The sequence below is a fragment of the Salvia hispanica genome, chromosome 4 (genome assembly GCF_029641045.1).
Source record: "Salvia hispanica isolate PSC_SH4W2 chromosome 4, Shi_PSC_v1, whole genome shotgun sequence".
In the NCBI taxonomy this organism is placed as follows: Eukaryota; Viridiplantae; Streptophyta; class Magnoliopsida; order Lamiales; family Lamiaceae; genus Salvia; species Salvia hispanica.
Window position 1 is genome coordinate 37,143,552 of NC_142695.1, and position 13,970 is coordinate 37,157,521.

The following is a 13,970-nucleotide window of genomic DNA, read 5'->3' on the forward strand; positions in this document are numbered from 1 at the left end:
GGTGAGAGCCTAGGATCAAATCCTAGGCTCTGATACCATGATAGAAGTAGCCAATAAACTCATTAAGCTACAAAATTTAATGTAACAGGAGAATATGAGAGCTCTGAATATAGTGCTTGACTGATGATGTTTCAGATTACTCGAAATGAGTTTTATTTACATCTCTATATATACTATCATTTGGAAGAGATTAGAAGCTCATCCTAAACCCTAGCTAAGCTACCAAACAAACCAGCTAAATGCCAAACTAGAGTAACTGAAAACTTAATGCAATGCAGTACAAAATGGCAGGAGCTCTTTATCTTCAAGCTAGGATCCTTTAGTCAACACTTCTTTCCACGTAGGATACATTGGATGAGAATTCATTGATGACATTGCACACTCTGCCACTTCTTTGTTAGCATGAGCAATATCATGCTTCTTTTCCTTCACCTTGATCATATCTTGATTTGTATTCAAGGTTGTTGTGCTAACAGTTTTGACCCATCACAGGTTCTAAGAAATATAGTGGAAAGTTAGTTGAAAATGTTAGTGGAATGTGAGTCATAAATATAGGAGTATTATAGTTTGTATAATAAAATGTGAGTGATATAAAGTTAGTGGAATGTGTGGTTTATTACAGATTAAAATAGTAAAAAATAAATGAGAAGTCTGTTGGCGGACGGACGTAAACGGTAAAAAAGGAAAGTTTATTTGTGGACGGAGTATAATAATTGAACTTTATTTGAAGCATATTTTATTGCATAGGAAAAATCTAAAAAAACTATGCTCTATCACTAAATTACATAGGAAAAACCTCAAAAAAGCATATTTTGTTATCCCACTGTCACATCTTAAAAGCATAAAATTAGATAGAATCAAGTTATGTGTTACACACAAAGTAAAATAGATTCCTTAAATGGTTAAATAATTAAAAAGAATTGGAGGGACTTCATATGATTCCTTTACTTTGGAATAATACCTACTAGGCTACTATATAAAAGGAATCAACATTTTTCTTGTGAAAAGTGCCAAGATTCCTACAGGAAAGAGGCACAACACAAATCTATATACTAGTTTTATTAAGCCATTAAAATAAAATATTCACGCGTTAAATATATTGTCTATTAAATAAAATATTATCCAACGTTAAATTTTGAAATATGTTGAACATACGAGTTACGATCACATTCAAACTCAAATTATAATATACCAAAACAACCACAATTACTATTATTTTATTCAAATTTTATAATGTACTACTAGCTAGTATCATCTTATGTAATTTTATTTTGGGCTATCTGCATGTAAATATTTAAACTTTCAATATTTTTTGAATTTTTCTCGATTTTTTTAATCGAAATGCAAGAACTCTGATTTTTCCATTGAAATTAATTTTCTCGAAATTGAAGTTGACGTCAGTCGTCTAACCCTAGAACGCGTCTAACCTATTCAAAAGTTCATTTAATCCATTTAAGTGAATTAATTATAAATTGTTGGAATATTGATCTCTAAAATTATAAACTTTGGCTTGTTTAAGTTATTTCTCATAAACTTTAAGAGTGGTCGCAAATATCACAAACTTTACAATTCTTGCTAATTTTCCAACCCGACTCGAATAAGAAATTTTCTAAAATAATTGATCCTACGTGGCCAACCGTCAAATCTACATGGATTAGACAAAATTTAAGAAGAAATCACGACGTTTCAACGCCCTCAAATCCCAATGCCCTTCTTGATATAATGGAATGAAATGTTCTTATATCCATTCTATTCATTGTTTGGTAATGATGGAATGAAGAAAGAAATAGAAAATGCAAAGTAAATACAAAGAAATTGTCATTACATCCTATATTCATTCCACTCTTACCTTCATTTCATTCTATCATACCAAGAAATGCTTAACTGGCTAATAATCTCCTCCACGGCGGCCCCAAAAAACCTTGGACAAGCAAAGCGGCCCGCCCTTTTTGCTCGCGCCATAATCAACAGCTTGTGTGGTTTCTTCGAATTCTTGAAATAAATGTGAAAAGGATTCAAAATTTAAGTTGAAAGATGGGTTTTTTGTTTTAGTTTTCTTTTCCTTCTTATTTTGAAATTACAAAATGTCGATTTATCTTGATTCGTGGAAACATGAAAGTAGATGCATTTTCAAGGGATGTATAATAGGAGTATTTTCTTTGGAGAATGGCATTTCAAATAATGTTATTCTCGCTCAGATTGTATGTTATACTAATATCCAGTCATCCACAATAAAAGTGATGCAAATGAGCCATGTCAGATTAGTTGTGACAAGTATGATAAATGGCGTACATCAGTCGGGGCATGATGATTGACCCGTGGGGAATTACCATGGAATGCAAAGTTTGTGATATTTCCGTCCATGCTTAAAGTGAAGCATTTCCTTTCATATAGTACTTGATTTTATGTAATAGTATTATTTTGTTGGTAGAGTGGAAAGAGAATAAAATAACATTGGTTAAAGGTGTCAACCTTCACTGCAATTTTGGGTTTAGAAAGATTTCAAACTGATAAAAAGAAGAAGCTAATCTTAATGCACACTAGTTGTAGGTGGTTTCCCCATCAGGAAGGGAACATTTGGTGCTAAATTGACTTTTAGGAAATAAAAGTGTGAGGATTCATCGATGCACAACCGATTTGACTTAGTGTAATATTGTCTGCGAAGCTCAAATAATTTTGTTCTTAGGACACTTCCCTTCTATATTAGGGCTGATGTAATTGTAATATTCAACTCATGCATCCCATCCCATTCTATATTAGGACACTTTCCTTCTATATTAGGGTGAAATGGAAACATATCAAGGAGTCTATGAATTTTGAGTAACTATTTTCGAATTTAATTAAAAAAAAGTTAAAAACAATAATACTCTTTTGCTAATTCAATTACTAGTACATGTTTTCTACCTATATGTAATTAGCCATTATTCTTTTCTGTGTTCTCTCCTTTCTAGATTTCCAATTATACAAAAACATGATGTGTGGGAGCTGATATAACAAGTAATGCAGCACAAAACAAGCTGATAAATATTGCTGGTTTTATTAATTTATGTGGAAGATACTCTAAATGAGTTTTATTTAGCAATTCTCTTTCCTTACTCGACTTTGTTATATGTATAGTATAGAATTGAGGCCTAATGAATGGAATTTCTTGGAATGTTAGGTGTAATGTTGGCTTCTTTGGAAGTAGATTATGGCGACAGATTCTTAGTCAGTGGAGTACTACTAAAAACATGTACTCCCCCTATCCCTAAAAATTTGTCACTTATTTCAATTTTCGTCTGTCCCTAAAAAATTTGTCACCTTTCACTTTTACCATTTTTTATAGTGGACTCTACATTACACTAACTCATTGTCACACATTTTATTTTAAAACTAATATATAAAAATAGGACCCACATACCACTAACTTTTTCAATCCACTTTCTATTAATTTTTTAAAACTCGTGTCAGATTAAATGGTAACGACACGGAGGGAGTATCTTGGAATCTGACGTGATAGATGGAAAATTCGTTATGAAAAAAAAGACATGACATAAGCACTTTTGTTTATATATTGATTTTACTTATTACCGTGTATTTATAATTCAATCTTGGTGCATGGGCCCACAGCTGGTAGTTCATAACAAGAGATACTGTCCCCAAATTATTGTTCTTGCACATTCCATTTTTTATTGCATATATTTGGTTACTAACTTATAACCATTCCTTTTACAATCCAACAACTAGCTGTTTGCTCTAAAGTGTCAAGTTTTTTCTTTATTAACTCATCCAACTGAAATTCTTAATCAGAATAAAAGCTTGTGATATGTTGGACAAAATAAATGCTAAAGTTCTGATATGGTGTAATTGATTTCTGGAAAATAAATTAACTGATCAGACATAGAACAAACACATTTTATTGTTATCTTTTACAACTTCATAATTCATTGTGAAATCGAACAAGTCTGCAGCATTGTAGGAAACAAAATGAGTGGCATTTATAGATGAATGAAGAAGAATTTACAGCAAAATGAACTGTTCCTCTCAGCACTACCTCTAATGTTAAGACCAACTATTTGAAGTTAGTGTTAACTCTTTAGAGGAGGGTGACCTAACAAACTTATCTGATGTAATGAAACCTAATTATAGGGTTGAGCCCTCAATGATGATTTGAGGACTCCTACTTGATGAACTATGCACAAAAGAATATTCAGCAGAAGCTGACACTGAAATGGAACATTTGCATTTGGTGCTAAATTGTCTTTTAGGATATGAAACATTACTCTGTTTTGAAGCAGAGTGGGAGCATTTGCCTTTCTCTTTATGCAATGCGCACTTGCAGTCTCGATGATATGGTCTCCGTTCAATGTCTGTGTCACACATTGATAGGCTTCCTTCAAACACACACCGGGCCATCATCTCTGCTACTGCACTCGACATATCTTTTTTCTATTTCTCGTGTACGTGTGTGTGTGTAGATTTGTTTATGTGTATATTAGTGTGTGCAAGTGATGATTTGTTTGCAAGTTTTCATGTTTGTTGAAGGTTTATATAGAGCACAGAACATTATGGGGTGTTGATTAAAACTATGGTGGCGAGTTTGTAGAGAATAATTTGATTAAGTCACGCTGCGTGATATTCAAGAAATAGCTATGAGAATATGGCCTTTGGATGAATAAGACATGAGGGACGGTGAGAGAGAAAATCTCAGCAAAGTTAAATTTGTTTTCGTGGCATTCTGAGATGATTATTCTTTTGTGCCTAATTAAGTAATCATTTTCGAATTTGTTTTCATTGCATTCTGGGATGATTATATTTCTCCTGTGCCAAACTGAGTATTCTATTATTCAAATATTTGGAATTTTCAGTTGTAGTATGATTTTTGTAGTAGCGAGCCTCAGTAATAGTAATAGATTAGTAATTTAGAGATTTGTTTCATGTTGTGTTTTTTTTTTTTTTTTTTTTTTTGATTGAAGACTCTTTTAATGAAGAGAAATTGGTGACCTAAGTGAGGGGCTAACTATTTTTGACATCCCAACTGACTTTCCTCTTATAAGACTGTGTAACTAACAGAAATGAGTGTGTTTGCCAAATTATTCAACTGAATTTTAACTTCTTATCATATTCACTATTGATACCAAATTTAGTTCCTCGTACTTAATTGCATAGAAATGTTCTTCACCATACCTAATTTGAGATGTAAATAGACAAACAAGATTAGACTATAGAATATTGTTTGTAAATTTCAAGAGATGTTTGGTTTGGTGTGCATAAACTCTCTATAAAAACTTTGTTGTTTTTCTTTGACCTCCATAACAAGTCTTTAACGTTATTTCCTAGAAACATGTTGATTCCTTCAGAATAAAATCAAGACAATTTCCCATGAGAGAGAAAATTAAAGCATCTTTTTTTATTGATACAGCATCATATCATATTAACGAACCTGCTACTATTACTTATAATAATGGTTAATTGACTATTGAATTTGAAAAGATTCCACTACAAAATCAATTGCAAAAGTATACCTCAGTTTTTCACCATTTCTCTCTTTCTTGTTCATCTCTGAACAAAAATCGAAATACTAATTATGAAAACTATAAAATGACAGTTTTTTTTCCCCCATTTTTCCCACTTTATATGAGTTCGACTTGACCTTTAATTAGGATCAACTTCACCACACAATTCTCCCTCTCAAAAGCTTTGGCCTTGATGCAGCTATGCCTTGCTCGTTGCATCAATTGTTTCATTTTTGTAATTCCTTTTAGCACTTTTATATGTGTAAATAAAGTTGCAGATTCCAAGGATGTGATTCAAATGAAATTATGATTATGACACATTATTCACAAATTAAGTTTAGATGTGCATGGCCTAAACTATAATGAAGGAAAACAACATCCAAAGTAAGTTCACTGTGGTGCAAGGCCTCATTGTAGCTAGTTGACTTATTATACACATTGGAAGATTGAGAAGAGAGGGAGAAATATGATCAATGATACTGTAACTTACAGATGAATCTACAGTTAAAGGAATCAATACTGTAAATAATCTACTTATTTACCTTGAGTAGGGTTAAATTTGAATCTTTATTCTACTCTGCTGAAACTGAATTCTAGTCGATGAACTATGCATAGAACTAGATTGAGAAGTGATTACAGAGTGTGATATGGAAATGGAACACTTGCTCCCCAATTCTCTCTTTGGAAATGCTACATTACTCTGTTTTGAAGCAGAGTGGGAGCATTTCCCTTTCTCCTTATGCAATGCGCACTTGCAGTCGCGATGGTATGGTCTTCGCTCGATGTCCGTGTCACACATTGACAGGCTTCCTTCAAACACACAGCGAAGCATCATCTCTGCTGCTGCACTCGACATCTCTTTTATCTTCTCTTGTTTCGTAGTTTCAAGTGTGTCTATAGTGATATGTGAGTGTTTGTTGAAATTGTTGCATGTTTCTTCATGGGTTTATATAGTGCAATGGTGGAACTAAGTTGGTAGAAGTAGAATATATGTTTGTAAGAGCACTCCCAATGGGGGTGGCGAAAATCCGGCGCCGACTTATCGCCGGCCATTGGGAGGATTTCGGCGATTTTTCGGCGAAAATCCTACCGATTTTACGCCAAGCGGCGTTTTTTCGCCGGATTATCGCCGAGCGATCGCCGGCCACTGTGGGCGACGCTTGGCGATAAATCGGCGATATTTAATTTTTATTTTTTTTTCGGCCCAACGGCTATTTTTACATCCCACCCCTATAAATATTTCCTCCACTTCCTCCATTCATCACCCACAATCTTCATTCTCTCCATTTTCAATCTCTTCTCCCAATCTTCAATCTTCATCAATCTTCCAAAAATTATGAGCTTTTGGAAGAAAAATTCCCGCTCGGGTAAGGGTAAGGGTAAGGGGAAAGAGTCGAGTTCACAAATTCCCAACACGGATGAAGCAAACGAGCAGTGGATGCACTCGTTGTTGGCGATGGGTTCTCCTCCCGGCCAACTTCCATACCCGGGTCCGTCTCCTTTGCAGACTCCTCCGGCGCGGAGACTTTCTCCGTACTTCAACTCTGCCGGCAGAATGCCCTCTCCAGCCGACGATGTGTATCGGCCCCAGTTCGACACCCCCGGATCAACCCCAGGCGACCAAGAATCTCAGGCCGCGACACTGAGCGCGGAGGACTTCGAGGTGGAAGAAACGCCCACCGAGCCGCCTTCTAGGAGCGGGAGGGGGAAGGCGCCGGCGTCGTCGGCTGCGACTGATACGGGTTCCGATGAGAGGCCGAAGCGGGTAAGGACTACTTACACTCTGCAAGAGTCCGAGCTGATAGCCAACTGCTGGGCGGACACGTCACAGAACGCGGAGCGCAGCAACTACCAGACTGAGATCATATTCTGGGAGCGGGTTGCCGCGAAGTACAGGAGCCACAAGACTGCCTCAATGAAGGACCATGGCAGCGAGGCGATCCGTCGGCATTGGGAGCGCCTCATGAGGGACTGCGGCCACTTCAACGGTATTTATTCTAACTTGTTGGCGAACATGCCCAGTGGCCAGAACGAGCATATGGTCCGAGATGAGGCCATGCAGAGGTATTGTGGCAAGTACATGTCGAAGGAGTTCAAGTATTGGAACATCTACGATAAGCTGAAGGATCTCCCCAAATTCCGGACGGGGATGCACGTCGCGCTGCACGGGAAATCGGTGCGCTCGCGACTTAGCGTTTTGGAGAGCGAGGGGAGCGCGACCCACATCGACTTGAGTGGGGATGGTCCGCACGAGCGCCCGGAGGGAGCGAAGAAGGCGAAGGGGAGGCGGAAGGGGAAGGGCACAACGTCGGAAGTCGAGTCGGAACCCCACATCGACTTAGAAAAAGCCACTTATTCGAGCAATGTCGCCAATCTGACGCAGATGTACACGCTGTACTTCACCGGCGGCGGGACCCCTGAAGAAAAGGCGGCCCTCTGGAAATGCATCCAAAGCCTGCAGATTACGATGGGCCTCGATCTCGACGCCCCTCCGGCCCCTCCGTCTTAGTTTGTTTTTTTTTTAAATCTTTGTTTATTTGCGTTTTTTATTTGTAGTTTTTTTTTTTCTCGTTGTATTATATTTTCCAATGATTAATACAACGATGAATTGTTCATTATTAGTCTATTTATTAAATACATTTGTAGGGAAAATTAAATAATATAAAAAATAATGATGTAAAAATGAAATGTTGAGTTAGGGAGAAATAAGGGAGAAACCAATGTAGCAGTTGGCTAAAAACTGGGGATAAAATGTGATGCTGATGTGGCGCTAATGTGGCAGGAGTTAGGGAGAAATAAGGGAGTGCCATTGGGAGTGCTCTAAAGTTCAAGAGAGGTTTGGTATGGGTTATTCCATACACTTTTTACAAGGAGAAATGTGGATTCCTAGAACTTGGCCGTAGAATAAACACGTAACAAACAAGACAAAATTGACCTTAGAGAAACTGAAAGCATTTCGTTATGTGTAACCATTCAGGGAATCTATGATGTAGTTAAGAACAAGGGGAAAGAATAATACTAGTTCAGAACTAATCACAATCTTGTTATTTGATTATAAGAAAGGTATTTCTAAAATTGCTTAACAAATATGGTAGTTTTGCAAACTTTTAACTCTAATCAATCTCACACATATTTTTCATAGATATGGAAAGCAAATATGCACCAAGACAAATAAACTATTGTATCTTATTTCAATTGATATTTTCCCTCTTCCTAGTTGATAAGTTATGCTTCTTTAGTTACTAGGGCTGGGGAAAAATACCGAAATAACAAAAAACCGGTCTTGTCGTACCGAAAAAATACCGAAAATACCCTTTTTTGGTATACCGTGACTTTCGGTATGGTATGATACCTTACCGAAAGATTGCGGTAAGGTAACGATATGAATTTTCAAATACCGCGGTATACCGCTGCATACCGAAATTCGGTATATACCGTAAACTAAGGTATATACCGTAAATTAAGGTATATACCACAATAATATAAACACAATTGTATATAAAATATATTTTATATATTTTTAAATTATAAATCTATTGTGAAATATAAATATAATTATGAATAAATTATATTTAATTTATTTTTAAAATTATAAATTATAAATAATATTTTAAAAACTCTAATTTTCTATTTTAATTGATGTTGAAAGTCAGGTATACCGCAAAAATAAGGTAAACCGAACTTCGGTACGGTATACCGAAAATGAGGTACGGTATCGGTATGGAAATTTGTCATACCGAATATAAGGTATACCGAAGTTCGGTATACCGAAAATTTTGGTAAGGTAAAGGTATGACTTTTTCGCATACCGTATTTACGGTAAGGTATACGGTATGATGGTTTCGGTAAGGTATACCTTACCTACCCACCCCTAGTTACAATTATCTGCAGAATAATTTTGATAAAATTTAAGTTTCATCTATTAAGTTGTCTTGCTCTCTACTTAGAACTCTTAAGAGTTAATACATCATTACTATGGAAATTTGGATTCCCTACACAAAAAGGACATAAAATATGGAGTATTATGTGGGAGTTGAGAAAGGATCTCAAGAAATGGCAAAAGTCAGTTGTTTTCTTGTTTCCAAGGTATCTTTCTATGTAATAACACTGCTTAGAGATTTTACCTAAATCCTCTAGGAGAATTAATATTTATTTACACATCTATCAATTTATAGGTACTGATACTGTTAGATTTGTTGTATGTAATATGATGTTATATACACAGTGGAAATTTTTAAAAGTTAAAATTTTTTGCAGCACAAGACAAACTAAGGACCTTGATGTAGCTGGCACCTTCTTGTTGTTGTCAAACAATAATATGCATAATTTTTGCTGAAAATTAGAGAAATATTATGTAGGCTTAATTTGTTGGTTTTGACAAGGGAAGTGTGAATCTATTCAAGCAAATTCAAAATACTATTTCTATGTTTATATAGAAAATAGAATGAAAACAGTAACGAAAAAAACTCTAAAGTTAGTTAAGGAAAATCTCTTATCAGTAATATGCATGCTCACTCTCTTTGTGAAAATTTAGGATACTCTTTTTGTGTATATAGAAAATAGAATGAAAACCATATGTATGAGAGAAACTCTTTTCTAACTTACTATCAGTTTTTACTGAATTTGGTGAATAATGGAATATTATCATTGTTAATTCCAAGAGAAGACTGGAGAGGTATACATATGTTGGTATTTTGTGAAACACAAAAAAGAATATACATTTTGGAGTTTGTCGACTTTCTATAACTTATTCTCATGGATTCCATATGTTTCTTGAAAAAGTGTTAAGACTTGCCAAACAACTAGAAGTATCTAAAGAAAGTAGTCCATACCAAACCTCTTGAACTTTCCAAACAAATATTCTACACACAAGGTTAGTCATATATAAATTCCTTAAGAAACATGCAACAATTTCAACAAACTCTCCTTTGAAACGACATCAGGAATCTAGGAAGGAGAGAGATGTCGACTGTAGCAGCAGAGTTGATGTTTGGATGTGTGTTTGAAGGAAGCCTATCAATGTCGGAGAAAGACATTGAGCGGAGACCATATCACCGAGACTGCAAGTGCGCATTGCATAAGGAGAAAGGCAAATGCTCCCACTCTGCTTCAAAACAGGGGAATGTTTCATTTCTAAAAAGAGAACAAGTTCGGAAAAAATGTTCAATTTCCGTATCACATACTAGACCTCGTGTCTCTGGTAATTCAACCATATGCTCTAGGTAAATAGGCTGACTAGGTATGGAATTGCACCACAACATAATTTTTCTTAATATAATTTTTATCAAATTTTATACTATTTATTTTCAATTTTAATTGTATGTAAAATTAAAATATATAACTAAAATGACATTAATAAAATACTTAAAATTACCTTAATTAAATATGGCATAGTAAATTACTTAAAAATCACATCAAATATGTACCAAAAATTAAATAATTTAAATTCATGTATATATTTTTTGGAAAGAGAATAAAATAGCATTGGTTAAAGGTGTTGAAATGGATTGATACCAAGGAGTCTAACTAACATATGGTTACACCTTACAATTAACTTAGGAAGTAATTTGTTTTCAATTTAATAAAAAAATGATAAAAACAAGAATACTTTTTTGTTATTTCAAGGATATATTTATCTGTTTTCTCTCTTTTGCAGAGTTGGGATCGTTACCAAATTAGTCATATGGTGCATGAAACAAGGAAAGGAAATACGTGCTTGGATGGAGTAGAAATAAGTGTTGCATGGATGCATGCAACACGTGAAACGCATGAAATGATATCACCATATGCGCGTGGAGCTTATAGATACGATTGTTATTTGAGTTGTTATTTTCCATACATGAAGCTATATAAGCTGATCACTATTGTATTTCGTGGGATTGTCAATGAATTAATGCAATTATATCTCCATCTTCTTCCCTCTCTTCTCCGTCTAGTATTTCTCTACATATAGGTGCGATCTCGGTCACCGTTCGGGCCACCAGAGACCCCGGTCTTGTACCATCATAGTCTCAAGATAGAAACATTGAAAAAAAAAAAACCTTGATGTAAGTTATATGGTTGGGCGGGAAAATAATAGTACAATTGAAGCAATGTTAGAAGAAGTGTTGGCACTTAATGAGAAAAGAAATTAGGAGTGTCTAGCATTAAGGCCTAATGAATGGAATTTCTTGGAATGTTAGGTGCGCAAAATGTTGTCTTCTATGAAAGTAGATTATGGCGACTGATTCTTAGTAAATAGAAATAAGTATCTTGGAATTTGATGTGATAGATGGAAAATAGATTTTTAAAGAATAGTTGGGAAGAGGAATAATTTTGGTATTCTATGTTATGTTAATAGTGCCTAAATTTGTTATAAACAATCTAAGTATCATTGATTTTACTATGTTTTTACTTGATTCTTGGTGCATGGGCGCACTGCTAGTTCATAACAAGAGACGCTGCACTAAATTATTAATTGTTCTTGCCTAATCCAAATTTTAATGCATGCATTTGGTTGCTACCTTATAACATTTCATTTTACAGTCCACCACCAACTTTTTGATTTATTAACGGATCAATTGACATTCTTTCCAGAATAAAAGCTTATAACAAGTTGGACAAAATTTAGACTTGGATGTATGTGGATGCTCATTTTCATGTTTTAAACTTTATACAACAATGTATGATGTATTCTTCTCTTGTATGCTTTTATTTGTAAATCAAGATTCCAATAATGACCAATACACTAAAACCATAGTTGTATTGATAAATGCCTATGATTTAACTGAATTGGTAGTGGATATCAGATTCAAACTGAAATAGTTACCAAAGATAATATATTTACTTATCCACAATAATAATAAATGCTAAAGTTTTGATACATGTAATTGATTTCTGGAAAATATATATGGATTCAGACACAGAACAAATGTTATCTTTCACAATTTCACAACTTCAGAATTCATTGAGAAATCTTTGAGTACTATAAGGAATTTAACCAATATGCAGCATTGTAAAAATGAGTGACATTTTATAGAATAATGAAGAAGAATTTACAGCGGACCTCTTATGTTATGACCAACTATTTCAAGTTAGTCTTAACTCTTTGGAGGAGGATGGCCTAACAAACTCATCATAAAAGAAAAAAAAAAACTATTCTTTTAGCTACGATCCTTTTAGATTTCAATGCAATGAAACATAATTGTAGGTTGAGCCCTCAATGATGCTTTCCGTAGTCCTACTTGATGAACTATGTACAGAAAGGGAGCATTTGATGCTAAATTGTCGTTTAGGAAATGAAACATTACTCTGTTTTGAAGCAGAGTGAGAGCATTTTCCTTTCTCCTTATGCAATGCACACTTGCAGTCTCGATGATATGGTCTTCCTTCGAACACACACCGGGCCATCATCCCTGCTGCTGCACTTGACATCTTTTTTCTCTTTCTCGTGTGTGTGTGTGTGTGTTGATTTGTTTATGTGTATATTAGTGCGTGCAAGTGATGATTTGTTTACAAGTTTTCATGTTTGTTGAAGGTTTATATTATAGAGCACAGAAGATTACGGTATGCTGATTAAAACTATGGTGGCGAGTTTAGATTTTGAAGAGAATAATTTGATTAAGTCATGCTGCGTTATATTCAAGAAATAGTTTTTCGAATATGGAATATAACACTAAGTACTTACTATTATATTAACTATGAGAATATGGCCATTGGCTGAATATGGCAGTTTTGATTCTTTTGTGCGCAACTAAGTATTCATTTTCGAATTTGTTTTCTTTGCATTCTGAGATGATTATATTTCTCTTGTACCAAACTGTTACGAACACTACCAACCCAATGACGGAGGACGTCGACATACCGACGCCGGAGGAGGAGGTGAATGAGAACAGGCGCGAGGATGAGCCGGCGACAATACCAGTGGAGGAGGAGCCGGTGGGGAGACATCTCCGGCCATGGAACCAGCCGAAGCCGCTGGACCGTCTCCAAGATTATACCTCCAAGTAGGAAGGGGTCAGCGAGGATAGTTAGTTTTTTATTATTATTTAATTTAGTTTAACTTATGCATTTTTTATTGTTTTTGTTTTTGCTGAACGTATTTATTAATTGAGCATTTTATAAGCTCCGTCGGGTTTTCTTTGTTGGTTCTTTCCCGATGTAGGTTTAGGTCGAACCAACCCTAGGGTCCTTGGAGGTTACAAATAGGGCTTTCATTAATTCCGTTTCTCAATTAATGAAGAATTATTTGCCCAAGCTACTTGCGTAATACAACAACCTAATTTTAACTGCCGATGGAGGAATCCTCCGCGCTAGTCGAGAGAAAGAACCGCCGACCCTCGGAGTAGGGCGGCGGAATTGTCTGTGTTTCGTACGTTAACTATACAGGGGACGCAGTTCTCGGTGGACCTTCATATCCTCGACATTCATGGGCCGGATATAATTTTGGGGATGGCGTGGTTGGAGTCATTTGGGAAAATAAACGCTGATTTTGTG

The 13,970-nt window shown here is 35.3% G+C and overlaps 1 long non-coding RNA gene across 1 annotated transcript; it reads left to right on the plus strand.

The window, feature by feature from the left end:
* Positions 1–10,441: 10,441 nt before the first annotated feature.
* On the plus strand, positions 10,442–11,403 carry LOC148928581 (uncharacterized). Its single transcript, XR_016137689.1, has 2 exons — positions 10,442–10,695; positions 11,152–11,403. It is a non-coding gene; the product is annotated as an uncharacterized LOC148928581 (long non-coding RNA).
* Positions 11,404–13,970: the final 2,567 nt, after the last annotated feature.